Below are 18,169 nucleotides of genomic sequence, written 5' to 3' on the forward strand. Positions count from 1 at the left end.
AATGGAGAAGGGATAGTGTAGATACCAACCTGTGCATTTCAGCAGACAAAGATATTTAGATGCACCACAAAAAAGTCTGGGCTAATTATCTCCCAGGAGCTCTACCCCACCAGGGACAGGAGGTGACCGCCTTCCACTGCAGCCACCCTATAAGTAGCTTCTTACATGCTCACAGGGTAGCTTCTCAAGACTATCATCTGCAGCTTCCTAACATGGCAAAGATCTCACCAAGGCCCTGTTGTGCTTTTCCAGATGGATTAGTTTTTCCACCACTCTCTGCTTAAGATGCCATTGTTAGAGCTACAACTGCTTTCCCTTACTTAAGCTCTAAATGCATCCTTACAACTTCCAGGAGGTAGTATCAGCTAGAAAGCTTTCCTTATTCTTTCCCAAACTCCTATGGAACTGCTGCTTTATCCAGAAAGTCACTTGTATAAACAGGGAAGGCAACAACAAGCTTAAGACCCAGTTTTCCATTAACCCTCCTGCTTTCCTTTCTTAAGCAAAGAGTCTGCCGAAGTATCCCTGTTGCTTTGGAGCCTTTGTTTTGCAAGAGTTTCAATGTGAGCCATGATACTCTGAACTTGTTTCCGTGTTCTCCTTTGCCCTGCAGCAAGAACTGGAGCTCGATCCAAACGGGACACAGCAACTTTTTGAATAGCAATCAGACATCACTGGTGATCTAACTACTGATTGTCCATAAACCCAGGGACATATGTGTTCCTACAGCAGAGCTCAAAAACCTGGGGAACCATGAAATTACCTAAACCAATCTCCTACATGTTTTTCAGGATACTGCATTTCCTCTCAGCTCTAGCACATCATCTCCCCAGAAGGTAGCCAAGGCCTTATCTGTCTGCTGATGGCAAGGGAGTTTGTTAACATCCTAGATGGAAGGTGCTCTGTGAGGGCTCTTTTGGGGTGGAAGGGACCAGACCCAGAGGTGCAAGATGCAGCCAGCACAGCCGATCTGGCTGAAGGAACCAGCGGCCACAGACCAGAGCTCAGCCAGCCCATAGGCACTCCTGTTCCCAGCCCTGGGCAGTGAGCACCCCAGAGACCCTGGTACCCTCAGTGAGGGAGCTCTGTACCCTGCTCCCCACAGCCCACAGTTCTTTCACAGCCATGCCAGTTCTCCTTTGTACTGCTCTCCAGGCAGCTTTGGGTTCACAGCCAGGTGGCAGAGTGCCATCACAGTGATGGGGAAAGTGCCTTCAGGAATGCAGCCGAGGCTGGGGCTCCTTGATGGCATTTACACAGCCACATGCTCTCAGCTGCAGTGTTTCCCCCCATGAACATTTCTATCCCCTCCAAAACCTGACAGCCCTCTGGTTTTCCTCTCCCCATCAAAGTCCACATACCCTTCATTGTGGAAAAGCCGAACTACTGCAGTAATTCAGGTGTCAGCATATCCCCAAGGAAAAAATGTCCTGGACTTATACCCTGTCCTCCCTGCATGCTAAGAACCTGCTGCTTTATTCTTTCACTCACAGCCCTCACAAACCATGAGTTAAATCTGAATCTGCTGAAGGCAGCTTCCCTTCAAATAACCCATAAACCCAGACAGTTTTGTTCTCTAGAACATCACATCCCGTTCCATTCTAAGTTCACTTGCAGGCACATCCTGACAAACCATTGTTTTATTAGAATTCCTGCACCCAGCAGAAGCAGCCTCAAGCACCGCTGACATCCCCACTTCCCTGCACCACCCTCCTCAAGCGAGCTTCTGCGCTGTGTGCACCCACAGGACTGCCCATCACCTCTGGCACAATGCTCCACCACACTTGGGCACCGTGGCTAAGCACCTCATAGCCTGGGAATCCCAGATCCCTTCTGTGTAACCTCCCCAGGCTTGGCTGCCCACACAATCTATGTGCACCCACAGCTGTGCACTTCACCCCCTAAACCCTGTCTTGAGAATCTCAACAGGACCCCGACTGCAAGTTCCAGAGAAAAGAGGGAAGCACTGGAACACACCCAAGTTAAAGCTTCTGTTAAAAAGACAAGACTCAAAAACTTTGGGAATTGGCCAGAGGTGACCAGACTTTCTGGGGCAGGGACTGCCTATCTCCAAAGTACTGCACAGGGAGTGTTGGCCTCAGGTGGGACTTGCAGCCTGTTACATGAACAGCTTGTTGGCTTCCTCCCTGACCTCACCTGCAGCTGAAGGGCTGATCTAGATAAAACAGCATTAATAGGAACTTTATTTGCCATACCGCATGTCCTATGACTGGAATTGACAACTCAAACGCAACAGCCCCACGACAGCCACTTCCCTGCAAGCACTGCCCCCATTTCTACCTTTGCCCAACAGCAGATAGTATGTTAAGGAAATAAACGCCGAGTTGTAAAGCCATGTGGTCCCTAAGTGACAATGACAATTCCTGAGTCTGGGCGCGGCTCCCCTCCGCTTCCTGCCACGAGCTGATCACGAAGGGAAACAGCAGCAGTGAGGGACTCGGAGCAACGCTGCCATCAGCCTGGCTGGCTCTGCCAGGTGTGACTCAGCAGGACAAAGACTGCTGGGCCAGAAGCAGGCAGCAGATAGCTCTGCTAGTAAGCACCAACCATCCTGTTCTGCAAAACCAGGCCACATGAAGCACATCAGTGTGCAAAATGCTTCACAGCAGCGTGGCCTGAGACCCGAGGGAGACATCTGTCTGTACGGAGACATTATGTCACCAAACCCAGAATGTTTCCTTTTGCCCTGCAGCCCTGAAGAGCTCAGGAAATTGCACCCTTACTGTCTTTCTGCCTTCTTCAAGGGCTTTCTGCCTTCCTCACCCTTCAGGCAAAGCTCCCAAACTGGCTTGTGCTGTTTTACAGCAGGCAGTGGAATGTTTCTTTAGGGACCTCACTCTTGGACGAGATCCTAGGTGCTACAGCAATGGAACAGCTCTTCTCCATGGCTTGCCACTCCCTTGGGCACAGCTCCTCACCTTGCCTTAACAAAAGCAAACATTTACAACAGTCCAAAGACAAACACAGGGATTACAATTTGATTTTGTGATTACCATTAGCAGGTGATAACCACAACTTTACACCAAGCAAGCACCAACACTCCACCATGGTAAACCAGAACCGGTGTCAGAGCTGTGATCCAGTCCTTAAGAGAGGTCCTATTCAGCTAAAGTATTCAGGATCTCTAACCAGGGATTTAAGATGCATTTTTCCCCAGGGAGGCAGGAAATCCCTTCTCATCATACTCCCTCCCAGAAAGCCCTTCATGCCACAATTTCTAGACTTCACATCACAACACTGAAAACCCTTTCAGGTCTAGAAAAAGGGATGATCCCAGATCTCAGCCAGGCCCAGGCATTCCCATCTGGAAAGCAGACACTGCCAACAGTTTCATTGGTGCTGATCTCTCTCTCATGAGAGGAAGCTGATGAGACCAGCTTTGAACCTCATTCCCCAGCCATACCACTGACAAGCTGACTCTGTGCCACACACCTTCATACATGAGGGGGCAGAAAACAAACCAGCCCCCAAAAAAGCAGTGTCCATTCCCTTACCAGCCCCAAATTCAGTGGTGCTAGCCTCTACTAGCCCCTGCTCAGCTAAGAATCATGACAGACACCTAGGTAGGGACATCTCATTCTCACTCTCAGGGAAATGCTGTTTTGTATCCCCTCTGTTCCCCCCTCACCCTACTCCTGCAGCAGCAACTGCCTTTTGTGGGGCTGGGATGGGAACAAGGTCTCAGGGGCGCCAGCCCTGGAGGAACCATGACACTGGACAAGTGCCCTGGCAGCACGACTGGCAGAGCCTGGCCTTGATCCCTAACCCCCCACCCCTGTTTAGTGTGGGCAACTTGGCTTCCGAGGCCACAGACATGCTCTGAATCCCTCTCTGTCATGCCCAAGCTGGATGAGAGCTGGGACAAAGCACAGCCAATGCCCAGACTCCGTATCTGGAGAAAAACATGGAAAAAAGAGCGAGTGCCACCAGAGATGGAAGAAGCAGAGATGCCCTAAAAGCACAGCCCAGTCTCCATGGGGGTCAGTGACTGTTTCAGTACACTTGGAGACCAGCCAGAAGAAACCTTTCAGTGTGGATAGCTACTTCTGGGGAAGTTACACCATATCACAGCATCCTAGTGTGAATCAGGCCCCTCTGCCCTGCAGCTGTTTGCTGCACCCATGCAGAGAATGCCACAGGCCTATGGAGCTGTCCTACATTCAGGATAGTGGATTCCAAGGGAGACAGGCGGGAAGGGTGAGTGATGCTGGCCTGGCACACAGACCCTGCACTGAGACACAGAGCAGCACCTTCTGCAGCCTCTTATCGCTTTGGACTTGGCTCCATAAAGGGTGGCTCAGTGCTCTCCTCCAGACACAGCATCAGGCAGCCAGAACCAGGTCCCTGCTGAGGGATCTACCTTGTCCTTTTGCTCAAAGAGATCTTTGTCCACAGAAGGGTTCAATGTGTCAGTGCCAACAGCAGTAAACCCGACTGTGCCCAGGAGACCCTTGGCTGGAAGAAATATCAGATAGAGAAGCTGCACTTTACAGTCCAGGGGCTGATTCCCTACCAGCTTGGTTCAGTCCACGGTTAAACTGCATGTCCTGGGAAAGGAGGAGTATCACGATTCCTGTCTAGAACTACCCAATGCTTTTTCCACCACAGGAAAACCCACAGACATGAGGGAGAGAAAGCTCAGAAAGATGAGCAGAAAGCAGTTTTGTTTCCACCCCAGTCAGACTCCTATTTAATCCTCCAGGGCACAGCTCAGCCCTGCCCAGAACCCCTCCATTCGAATGCTGACATTTTGTTCCCTGCACGAACGCCTCTCCCTTGCAGCCCTGACTCACAGCCATCATCTCCCTTTATGCAACACAGCTTCATTTCCTGCACAGCCGGCGATGCCTGGTGCCAGCAGGAGCCACAGGGGTGCCAGGCTACAGGCAGCCTGCTAGGGAGGCACCCCTCCTGCTCCGGCACTTGCGCTGCTGCCTCAGCTCATTACATTATTTCAGTGTTACTGTCCCCCAAACATCACCCATACCCGCTTTTAAGTGATAAATGTCGAGCTCTCCGCAATCAGAATCTGATGCTATAATTAGACACCCCTACAGTACACATTGCTGTGTTACACAACACAGCTCAGGGCTCCTGGGCACTGGGTAAAGCTACATTTGCATTTCATTCACATCACAAACTCTTAAAGCAAAATCTCCCGAGTGGCCATGGCTACTGAGCTTTGGTTCAGATGACGAGGCAGTCTGAGAGCACGCAAATGGATTTCCCTGGTCTGAAACTAAACCAGAGGAGAACTCCAGTCACCAGCGGGTGCCAGTCCACAGGACTGGACTGGAGTTTGCCAGCAGACATACAAAGAGGATATCAGGTCCTTAATACCAGCTGTTTGCTCAATATCCAGCCCCCTTTATGGCACACAGGTTGTTAATGCAGACACAGCTGCTCACTGTTCCATGCAAATCCCACAGCCAAGGCACTACTGTCAGACTAAGAAATGGCTTTGATTACTTTAAAGGTTAATCTCAAAAGCCAGACTCCAAACTCCAAGGCTTCACACCTGTATCACATTTGTGTTTTCTCTTCCCCGCAGCGGCAGGGCAAGTTCCTGCCCAAACTTTTCCCTACAGCTGCACCAGGAAGCACTGGACTAGCTGCACTAACTCACACTAATAAACCAGATAAATAGTTTGTGTTACTCACTTTCAGCTGACTGACACGGTGATAACTCTGTCACTGCTGAAGGGCTGAGTGAACTGCCCTGCTGCAGCAGTGTGTGCCTTGCAGGAGCACCACAGATTCTGGTGCAGCATGAGCCATATGGCATCTCAAGAGAGCAGCACTTTGAGACAGAGCACCAAGCTCTGTCTGCAGCTTCCCCACCTACCTGGTAAGTATTTGTGCATCTAACTGCCACCAGATGCAGCAGGATTAAAATTCTTACTGGACCTTTAAAAATCCAACCCTGGCCCCATCCCTGCTGACGCTGCTTGGCAGGAGAGTAGCTGGGCAGCACAGGGCCCAAGCCTTGGCAGCTGCACACCCAACCTGTACAGCTGTTTTGGAGTCTGCCAAACAACAGCATGAGGGGAAAAAAACTGATCAGGGACAACATTTAGGATCTGTCATTTCCCAAGGTTACCATCTGCTATTGAGAACTTTTATGTACTCAAGAAGTCAGTAGCAGTGGTCAAAGATAGCCCTTCAGCGGACCCTAGTCAGCATTGAACTTCCTAAAGAAAAGTCCATTACCTAATTCAACCTAAAAGAACATTCTCCCAAATCCAAGTTTCCTGCATCATCTGCAAGATGTGATCTAAATAATTCAAAACTTCATTGTATCTAGGTTACAGACTAAGGTTTGTTTTTCAACAAGATGTCCCAGAGGAATTGGCTATTTTGTTTAAATCATTCCTGACTTCCAACACCATATATAAGGACACCTTGAAGCAGACTGAGCAGATGAGAAGTAGAAAGGATACTGACATGGGCTAACTTCAGCTCATCGAAGCTGGGCTCTTCTCTCTCTCAGGGAAGATAAAACCATGGATTGCATCAGAGTTGTGTCTGTGGCTGCTGAGGGTCCACAGGTTAATTGCAAGAGATATGCAAAAATTCTCAGGTCAAACAAGCTTGTCTTCTATTTCCAAGGATCCACATGCACATCTCCAAGGGTCTCCAAATGACAGCGGCTGAAAACCCATCTGAGGAGAAGAGAAACCTATTTCAGCTCTTTCCAAGGATCAATCCCTGGAATGACTTCTCTTGGTTGACCATGGAAGGAGCTCTGGTGGAGCTGACACAGCTACATGAATGAAAAGCAGCTCCCAGGCCAGCCCTCAGGCTCAGGTGCATAGAGCTTACAGAAGAATTGCAAAGGCAAATCTTTAACCCTGAAGTATTTTTTCCATGTTTGGAAACACTACATCAAGCAGTCCATAGTCCAATGGTTGACCTTACTTTTGAGTACGTTGTTTTTAAACTCCCCATTACTTGCATGTAATAATAGCAAGTTACATAAAGTCAGGAAATGGGACCAGCACAAAGTTCAAACTAATTTTCATATTAAAGGCCTTGCGCAACTATTTCCACAGCAGGCCTTTAATGATCTCTTTAGTCCAGTTACAAGGTTGAGATTATAGGCATTTTCAGGTAACTTGAGCAGGCTGTCAATACTTCCTAAGAACCAGGTTTTGTTTTATGTATTTCTTTGTCAGAAGGACATAGCAGTGATTATAGTCATTTCAGAGAGACTAGATGTTATATCCTTCCTCAAAAGGACAGAAATCATAGGAAAAGAAACTTGTTTTCACTTGGCACATAAAGAGTTTCTCAAATCTGCTTTATCACAGGCTAGCTACTTGCATTATAAGTACTAGAAATGCAACAAACTATTTAATATATTGGCCAATATTAAGCATCTACCAACTTCATCACATACCCACATTCAAGATTTCATATGAAATAAAGAGCTTATCACTCTGCTTGAAATTTCCAGACAGATTGACTTAATCTGGGGACAATAAACTTCACAGAAAGTGTGCCAGCTTTAAAAGGCTGTATTTAAAGGAAGTACTGTCCAGACATGAAGTACTCAGCTTCCAAGGACCTGATCTCTGCTGGATACATGACACATTAGAACTGACATGTTAATACATCTTAAATTTTAAAACCCTAACATTTTATTCCACACTCTCCAAATTCCATGTCATGTTCAGCAGAACAACATGGAAATAACGAAAAATTTTAGATAAAAATCATTCTATTTTTACTAGCCAAGGAGCTCCAGCCCTATGGATCTTATGAAGAGATCTGTGGATCAAATTCATCCTGTGCTATTGTATCAAGGTTCCTAAAGATTTCAAAAAAGTTTTTTAGTGCCCTGACATTAATAGTTGTTTTGTACCAGTATTTTCTGCAAAATCAGACCTCCAATGCATTAGCTACCTAGAGTTTTAAGTGGTTAAAAACTTCACTGTTTGGGAACAGAAGTGAGTATAGCCACAGCCCCTACTAAAATGATTACCAGCAAGATAATGATTTCTTCATCTCTAAACTTCCTATTTCTTTCTCACCTAAAACCAGGCCATACGAGCAGAGCTTTAAACTTCAGAGCACTGATTTTTCTTTTCTAAGCCTATTTTATAACTCTACTACTTGCACACCTCTGTTAAGCAATTACCTTGCTATTTAATTGCTGTGCACACCCTAAACTACGTATTTGTAATACACAGCTCCCTGGGACATGCAGCCACATCCATGGGCTCCAGCAGAAGCCAAACAATGGGGCCACTGTTTCAGCCCTGCCTCCTGGCTCACCCTCTCAGTGCGGGTTTTCTCTCTGCTTCCTGTCAGTGCCACCAGGGCTGAGCCATGCTGCAGCTTCCCTTACAGCTCCGCTTTCCTGGGACTTGCTTAACAAACAAACAAATAAACAAACAATTCCTCACTTACAGAAAAGAATCTTGAAAACAGAAATTCAGGATTTAGAAGACAGAAAGGCAATTAGAAGCACACCAGATGGTAAATACAGTTTTTTTAAAGGAAGTCATGCAATTCTGGGAGCCTAGTGGGGGAGGTAGGGGACAAAAGGAGATTTAGGCATATATTTGTACAACTGACAGCTTTTTACCTGGCAGTATCAAAGAGGAGTAGAAAAAGCCTCCCGTCAACCTGAAAACAATTTATGAGATGTGCTATTTGCTGTCGTTCAGCCTTAAGTCAGGCACAGTCTCCTGAGTGTTTGGGCGAGCCTGCAGGCTGCCTCTCCCCCACCATCCTCTCCTCCTGCCTGCACAGGAGCCGCACTCCCCAGGAGCCCGCAGCTCTGGGAATGCCAGCCATCTGCTCCAGCAGCCTCCCTCCCACGCACGGGCTGCCGAGGCAGGCTCTGCCCGCTGCCGGGGCCATCCAAAGCCGCTCACGGCGGATCAGCGCCTTCCCCTCGCTCCGCGGCGCTCCCGCGGGCCGGGGATGCTCCGGGCGGAGAAACCAGCCTGCGCTAGGGCCCAGCTCCTCCACGGAGCTGGAAAAGGGACTGCACAGAGGATGGTCGAGCACAGCAAAGCCACCAGAGCTGGTGGTGGCTGGTCCTGCAGCTATGGGCAACCAGCCCACGGCCATTGGGGCATCAACAAGGTGTGGACGGCCCAGAGCAGCTTCCAGCGGCACTGCGCCACTGGCAAGGCTGCCGGCATCCCCACGTGGCTCGAAGGCACCCGCAAAGACTGTCTCTGCCACAGCTCAGGGCTGCTATGCTCTCCTTTCACCACCCTCTGCTGCTAAGGAATGGTTTCTGGAGGTTCATTTCCTGACTGTCTTCATTCTTGTGGGGTCTGTGGCCACTCAGTTGGCGCTGCTCTGTGCTGGGGAACATGTGAAATCATGTGAACGTGTTAAGCTCCAGGATTTCCTGGCTCAGGTTTGCATTTGCCAGTGTTTATGCTTTCGGAAGAATGCCTGAGAGCACTCACCTGGCTTTGAGCTACAGAAATGTTTCTGATACATGCTGCGAGCAAAGAGGAGTGTTAAAAACCTCTTCCAGTAATCCATGTCTCTCAAAGGAATAGCGCACCATGATCCAAGCAAAAAAGCCAGCACACAAAACTGCAGAAAAATTGCACTATGAAAAGCCAGCGTCCATAAAGGAGACAGGAGTCCTGCAACTTCATTCCAATAAAGGAAGAGACTGTCCACTGGGGCACATTTCACGTGGGGTTTCTCTCTCCAGGTTTTGGAGGGCGAAGCCTCCTTTTATCCTAACTTATGTTGCATGTTGCCCCCTTCTTTTCCCATCGGCTGAGGTACTGGGAGGGCACAGCCCTCCCAAATCACCTACCACATATCCCACCTTGAATCTGTCATTTTCACTCAAAGTTCAGAAACTCGGGCTTGTGTGGACCCATTTGTCTGTTTCAGGAGTCTAACTGTCTCGGTTCTGTAACAAAGGCTTTGAGTTGGTAAATATATTAAAACCCATTTCAGAGACATTAACATCCATACTGTGACCCACTGAACTGTTTGTAAAGACATTAGCACACATGTTTTCTTACCAAAACTGAATTAGGCAATGTTTGTGTGGCTTGGCACTTCCTGACACAAGTGAAATGCAAGCATGGTCTGACATTCAGCTGATCCTGAGCCAGGTTCAGAGGGTTACATATAAACTCCCTGAAGCTTTGTAATTTGGTTTTAAGCTTTTGGATAGATTCACCTTGAGACACAGAATACACACACAGACCTGCAAATCTACATCCTTCTGAATTATCTGCCACAGTCCCAAAATCACTCGAGTCACTGCACTTGACGGGAGAATTAAGATTTACCTGGTTCTCCTAAGGCTGATCAGACCCAGACTTCAGAATAATTTTGCACATTTTTGGAACAGTTTCACCTGCAAGCTTTGGGTTTAGACCCTGGGCATAGAAGAGCTTTGGACTGCAGTCTCCTAGTCAGGAGAGCAGATGAGAGCATTTCTGATGCACAAATCCGTATGAAGAACCACCCTCACAGCACACTCACAGCTAAACTCCAGGACTCCCAGACCTAAGAGGAAGCTGAGATTCACCAGGAGAGAGGCCAGCACTGCCCTCTGTGTCTGTGCTGGCTCCCTGTTTCTCACAGCAGCATTTTACTTCGGTGGGTCTGTCTGTGCTAATTTCTTGTGGCTTTCAGCCACACGCCTGAGGGGATGAGTTAAAGGCTGTATGCAGCACACCCTGCCTCCCCAGGATTAACCACTGCACTTCAGAATAATGGCAGGCAGCCCGAGCTCCACAGCAGCTACTCCCTCTCAGGGACATCAGCTTCCCCCTCCCAGGGGCTCTCAGCTGAAATGGGCTGTGGGTGGGTGCTTGGGAAGGGACCTGTTGGCCACAGAGACCAGCAGCACCTCCAGGCTGAAGGCAGGCAGGTTCCCCTTCACTGTCCTTTGGCACACCTGGGATGGGAGACCATGCATGTCAGCAAGCGTGACAGGTCACAGAGACATGCCACAGACTGAAGGCATCCTGCTGAGATCTTGAGAACCCTGCCAGAGTGAGCCTTTCATTTCTGAAGCATCCTCTACCCACTCTTGCTTCCTGCATGTCCTTCTCCTCCTTCCCTTTGTCCCTTTGTAGCCACACTGCATTCTGCATGCTCCCAGAGAGAAATAGGGCAAACATAACCTGATTAACCAAGAGGATTTGGGCACGAAGGGGCGGGGAAGGAGATTAATACACACAGAACCTTTCCCTCTCACATTAGCCCTTGCCTATTCAATAATTAAAGTGTTCTGCGGTGACTCTGACTTTGGGATTTGCTATAAAAGCTTCTCATAAACTCTGTCTCAGCATGCAGACATCAGACCAAAGAGAACATTTGGTCTGACAAGCTGAAATTTCTTCCAGGCTACAGGGCCAGTCAGAAGCTTAAAACCACTTGGATGTGAGCTATGGCTCCATTTTAAAACATAAGGATCCCTCTTGCTGTTGTTCACCTATTGGAGAGACAGAATCCAACCTTTCTTCGGCCACTTTGTCTGTGAAACGTGGTTTAGAGGTTAATGCAAGCCTTCTCCATTGCATGTACAAAACAACCTCCAAGGCTGGCCGCCCCATGAACATAGGAACATATTACACAGGCTCTGGCTGCCCTCCAAACCTATTCTGATGGTCTATTTTCTTTCCATTCCTTCTTTCTTGCTTACCTTAAGGCATGTAGATGTTTCAGGATGGAAATGTAAACCTGAAGAAAAGATGCCTTCCCTGACCTTCCAAAGAGCTATTTTTGGCCACTCTTATATGCCTGAGAACTCTTACAGGGGTCATGCACTGATCTAACTGCCTCTCAGTAACTTTTGCCTAAGAGATATGAGACATTGCAGAGATTATTTTTTAAAGTTTTAATTCTCTCCATAACCTAACAAACTACTGACTCTAAGTCTCCAGATGTTGTTTGCAAGGGAGCATATTTTAAAGGGGTCTGCAAGCCTGATATTATTACCCAAGGAATACATGCTCAACATTACACCTAAAAGTACAAACAAAACAGTAAAGATATATCCTTAATCCAGAATTTTCCAAAAGTTGAGTACCCACAGCCTTTAACTGACTTCACTTTTCAAGTCCAAACCTGGAGAAGAAGCTCCAAAAGTTTCAGAGTGAAACAGATTTCTTTTCAAAATATGTACCCCCAAAGAATTTATGAGATTAAAAAATAAGGAACGCTGGGTTAGCAGCCAAACACCTGCACAGGATGATACTCCATAAAGAAGGCAACAGTCCTAGCTCCATTTGTCAGAGCACATGAATATACCACATCACATCCCAGCAGTCAGAAATATGGGCTCTGGTCTGTCCTGTGTCTCTCATATTCTAATGCTGACATTTTTCCAAACTGGCACTGCCCAGACAGCAGACATTTCAGTCCAGAGGTCAGGAGTGAAGTGAGCCCCACTGCCCCAGCAGCTGCCCAAAGGCTCCTCATGTGGCAGGGAGTGAATGCTGACCCAGAGGACTGCACAGCCCTGTTGCCACTCCAGACACTGCTTGCCCTCACACAGGGAGCAGAAGATAAAGCACGTGGACACCTTTTCCCTTCTGACATCACAGCATCAAGTATCACATAACACACAGCCTACAGCATGCATAAAGCAGAAATGCTGTACAACTAGCAAGAAGGATGTGGAGAATACATAGGGAGTGAACTGTTTAGGAGACCCAGCCTCCAGAAATCCAGCTCTGTGCACATGGACACACACACACAGAGAACACATGATAAGATCTCCCAGCATCTCACATTTTCATCACATGGCATCTTTTAAGGGGTTCTTGAACTGAGATACTGCTTCTTAAGGCCAGAACTGCATAAGGCTTAGGGATATAACTGATTTTGCATAGAGCCATGAGAAAAACAGCACAGGGTTGAGGTGGCCAGTGAGAAATGCTTGTACCTTGCATTTAGCACCCAGGACACAGGCATGCTGCTCCTTTTATCACGGGGCCCAACCACCAGGTTCTGGAAGTATCAGCATTTCCCCCACAGGAGCCAAAAGTCATGTTTCCTCCCTTTGGTAATATTCTCCTCCTTAAACAAGGCTCACCACAATTTGCAAAACAATGAGGCCATGCCCTGCAAATGTTTGCTAAACGTTTGTGCAATTTCATCCAAATACAGGCACAGAGAGAACACAAGTCAGAAACGCCACACTTAGCATAGCACTGTGAAAACTATTCATTGGCAGTCCACAGGCAAGCAGCAACCTTTCATTTTCAATTTAAAACTTGAGTATAAATAAAAACCCTGAATTAATTGATGGAGATAGGGGTTGGTAACATTCTTGGAAAACACAGCATGCCAAGTCAAGAACCATATTTGGCAATTATTCTGCTTTATTCTGCTTCCACTCTCACTCCCCTGGTTCCTTCTCCCTCCTCCCCTGGGAGCTCTTTCTGCTGTGTGCCTTTACAATGCCTGTGCTGCAAAGCTGTGCTCCCAACAGAGATGTTCATCTTGGTGCCTCCCTGAAGTATATTAATGATCTCACTACAGCTGCAATAGCAATTGAGGCTGCACCTTTCTTTCCTCACCTTCATTTTTCTTTGGAATCACTGCCATAGTTCAGACCCTTGGTACTGAATAATGGTACAACATACCATGTTTCAATTAAGAAACACAGGTGCTTAAAATTAAAAAGTTGTGGAAGGAAATGAAGAACACAAAGCAACTCTTTCTGGAAAGGTTAAGAAATCTCTCTTCTCTTCCTGACACAGCACGCTTTGAGCATACATATGACAACAGGGCTCTGCTGGCAGCACACAGGATATAAATAAATAAATAAATAAATAAATAAATAAATAAATAAATATATGGCTATAAATGGCATTTAAAACTCTGCCTGGTAACCTCTCAGGACAGAACCTGAGTGTCACAGTCATGTCTTTTGCCAAGGGCAAAGGTGTAGCCACCTGCAGAGCTGCCAGCAACCACCACAAAACCAAATATTTAAAAGAATAACTTGTGCAAAAAACAGTGAAGTTATTTTTCCTCTCTGGGAAGAGCAGAAGAGTTGAGGTCTGCAACACAAGTCCAAATCACCCCACAGGACTACAACCCTTAGGCTCAGCTAGCCCAGCTGCAGCTCTTTAAGGAGCCTCAGGAGTGGCAATGAAATGAAAGCACCTGGTTGCCTATTTCCATTCTATTGCTGCATTTGTTGAACTGCAAGTCAAACTTCATCTTCCTCCTCCATGGAAGGGATAATCATTTATTATATAGTCATCTGTAGGCTCCTTCACCAAGTCTGTGTGTCTGTAATGTTGAGAAGTACTCAGCTTTCTGCAGTGGTTGGTATGGCCCAGCAACATCTTCCTCATAGGATGCCGACTTTCCAGCAATGTAACTCGGAATTCTGATTCACAGAAATGAAAGTTTGGACACTGTGTTTTTTGGTTGGGAGAGAATGCATAATCTGCTATCACACAGAGCATCAAACAGATATATAAGGTTTTCTGAAATGCTAGGAAAGTGTCTCCATCCAAAAGGGAGGCAGTCTCGTGTAGTTAAATGCATGCCATTTACCAGAGCATCCCATTTCCTGCAGTTCCTAAGTAAATGAGTAAGATTCCAGAGCTGCATCAAGGGAATGGGTTTGGCTTGGAACCCTGCATGGTGAGTCATGCTTTCATGAATAAATTCATTTCCTTAGAGAAACAAGACAAAATCACGTGTTCTTCTTAGTCCAGCTACCTAGAGTGTTGATTTAGGAAAATATTGCAAAAAAATACAATTTTATCTAGCCTTATGTTGAATGCATACTCCACTGCAACTCTATTTGCAAACATAACCAACTTACGGGGAAAAGAAAAACTGGTGTAACTTGGAAGTTCTGGGTATTGGAAGATATCAGCTAGAAATCAGTTTGCAATCAAAACCAGACAACTGACCAAAAAACATTGTTGAAGTCTGGGTGTTCCAGAAATTGACTGTTATTTACATAGCTCTCCATATTTATTCCTCTCCTGCACATTTAAAAATAGGTTGTAGAGACACAGAGCCGAAAACACCAGGAAACGAGAATTGCATCAGCTGGCCCCTCCCCTTCCCCACAATGACAGTGCAAAGGAAAACGAGGGCGTGAAGCAGCAAAAGCTCTGGATCTCTGTAACACCAGCATCCTCAGACGTGCATGGAAGCAGCCAAGGAGAGGCATCCAGAGGTGTATGGATCGTGGCTAATCAATTATGTGCAGAGGTACTTGTTAGTGCAAGCCAGGATGAAACTCATCTTTCAGCTTTTGGTTTTCTTAGGAGATGGGTTCAAACAGTTTGATGTGGCTATACCAACCAAACTGGAGAAATACAAAACATGGATTTTTGTGGAGTATGAACCAACTCCCTGTATCTTACTCTGGCAAGTATTTCAAAAGAATAATGCAAGAATTCTGGCTCTGTGAACTTTTGGTGTCAAGTTACACTTTGGAGTCTAAGCCTCTACGGTTCAGGAAAATACCATCCATCAATTTCATGCTGCTTTATAAATGCTGAATTGTTTCATAATTAACAAATCTCTGCAGTACCACCATCAGACTGGTAGATAAAAGCACCTTCACATTTTACAAAGGAGAAATGAAGCCATTAAAGCTGGAGGAAATTGTTCAGGTCTCAGAATAAATCAAAGGGAAAGACAGGACAGGAACATGATGTATCTGTGTGTAGTGCCAGATCCTTTACTCACACACTGACACCATGTGAAAGCAAAGCCCTTGATGATGTCAGAGCAAAGGCAGGACCGATCATGCAGGGAATAGCCCCCAGGATTTTTAAGGGCAAATTAAACCTCGAGTCTCAGGCAGAGTGGGGAAATGCCACTGACCTTTCCGGGGCTGGTCAGCATCCCCAGTAGCTTTGGGTTACTGATAGCCTCCCAGCTCAGCTGTAGGTCACACAGCAAACCTGCAGGTCCTGGTTTGGTGTCCTGACTCACCCCTGCAGCACCATCAGGTTGGACTCAGTCTGTCATGAGCCAGGACCTGAGCAAATGGAGAGAGTAGAAATTAAATGTCACCATGTAAAACCTCTTGTATACTAGCAAAATGGAGGAAAATTTACTAACATTTTGTGTTTTGCTGAAAACAGCAAAACGTACACATTGAACTCACCTTGTAAAACACTCTCTGGACTTCATTTTTGTGACAACGGTCTAATGATATCTTGTTGATTAAAGGCAAACACATTGTTTAATAAGAATGTGGCATTTGTTTCCATCCGTTATCATTCAGATCCTGACCAAATGCCACTTGAGGCCTGTGGGAAAACTCTGCTTCTAACTCCTAGAATAAAACTATAAATGTTTCTACATTCATCAGCTTCCATTGCTTTATTATTCATGTTTAATCTGTGAAAACTAATACGAAAAGGAGGCCAAGCAGGCTGAGGAAGGGTCAAGCTTCCCTGGAGAGACACTGTCACATTTCTGGCATTCCCATCACTCTGTCAACACCACCTCCTGCTACCATAATAAAAGGCAGCAGTGGAGAAAGAACAGGAAGAATAAAACTCCTTATGTACACATGTGAGAAAAGTCAACCCATCCCTACAATCAATCACTTACAGGAAATCAAGACAGACCTGGCCTCCATCTTCCAAGTGCAAGAAAAATGCCTGTAATTTGCTCACCCCATTCTGTTTGTGCTGTTCTGAGCCTTCTCTCATTGAAGCTCTCTGAGGCAGAAAATCAATGTCAATCATGCCAGATGACTGCTTTCCTCCTGAGCATCTACTGCCAATAATAAGATCACAAAGGCCACATAAAAAGAAAAAAATTGGCCATCAAAGCTGCCTTCTCACTTCTGTAACTGAGATAAATTAACAGGTGAATTAGCACTGGCATATTAAAGGCTTACTCTATTTTTTAATAAAAAAAGGGTTCTAACTGTTTATCATCATCACTGTGACCAGGATGGTCTTGAAACATCCCAGCTGGTTTTCTTTGTCCTGCACTACTAAAAGTAGAACCCCTGGTGTCTGAACAGGTGCCAGAGAGATAAGGACAACCTGATGCCTTATAAGATAACAGCGATTCATTCTTGCTTCTGTTCTCAGTAACAAGCAACACAAACACGAGTGAAGATGTTACTGGAACTTACACCCTGAAAACCATGTCTAAGTTCATTTTGTGTGAGCCATGGGCTAAGAAGACTCTTACAATACCAATAGTCTTCTTTTAGGAGTTTTGGTCTCACTGTGAGTAGTAAAATACCAATTCTTTTACATTAGTTACCCATTTAAAAATGCTTATTATTCTATTCAGCCAGTATTGTCATAGAAGCTTCCTATCTTGCATTTAAACTCTTTAGAAGTAAAAGTTTTTATAGGCAAAAATAATTCTTATTGGTCTTAATTCCTGTCAAATGTTCATCTTCTGTCCTGCCAGATGTCTGTAACTCAAACCTGGATGAGATGTTCAGTCCCATTCATATAGAGCCACTGTAAATACAGATTCCTGGGATGCACAACTAAACCTCCTAAGCCATCCTTGAAGCTTCCGACAGAACAAGATGCTCAGTGAACCCAGAATAATGCAGAATGACAGAACTATGTTTCCTTTTCATCCTGCATTCATGTGGCTTGAGGCAAGCTCAGCATCTACCCACACTTCCTTAGTGACCAGTCTTCCCTGAAATGGCACATCCCACAAGCATCACTCCTTCCTCCAGCAGCAGCAAGGCACATCTACTGCAACCAAGAGCCTTTCACCTTTATTTCACTCCTTTGCTGGAAGTGCTGGTCTTTACAATAAGCAGGATTTTGTATTTTTGTGCCTTGTTTCATGCAAATCTTATGCAAATTCTCTTTCCAGCCTTTTTAGATGTTTTCTCTCCAGTAATTGTTGCTTCCTTTATTTTGCCAATGGACTGTCAAATAAATGGTGAGGTCACCATTGCTGTCAGGTCACCCCAGCAGAAGGGAATTGTCACTGGGATGGTGTGTGTGACCAAGCATGCCACAGCAAGATAGGTACCTCAAGAACAACATCCTAGGACCTGAGGACCTAGGGCCAAAAATCAGAGTGAGATTCAGAAAAGGAAACTAAGTCAAAGATTGTAAAGGTACCAGAACTACAATAAATTAGAAAAAGAAAAAGAAAAAGAAAAAGAAAAAGAAAAAGAAAAAGAAAAAGAAAAAGAAAAAGAAAAAGAAAAAGAAAA

The sequence above is a fragment of the Poecile atricapillus genome, chromosome 1 (assembly GCF_030490865.1).
Source record: "Poecile atricapillus isolate bPoeAtr1 chromosome 1, bPoeAtr1.hap1, whole genome shotgun sequence".
NCBI classification, from domain to species: domain Eukaryota; kingdom Metazoa; phylum Chordata; class Aves; order Passeriformes; family Paridae; genus Poecile; species Poecile atricapillus.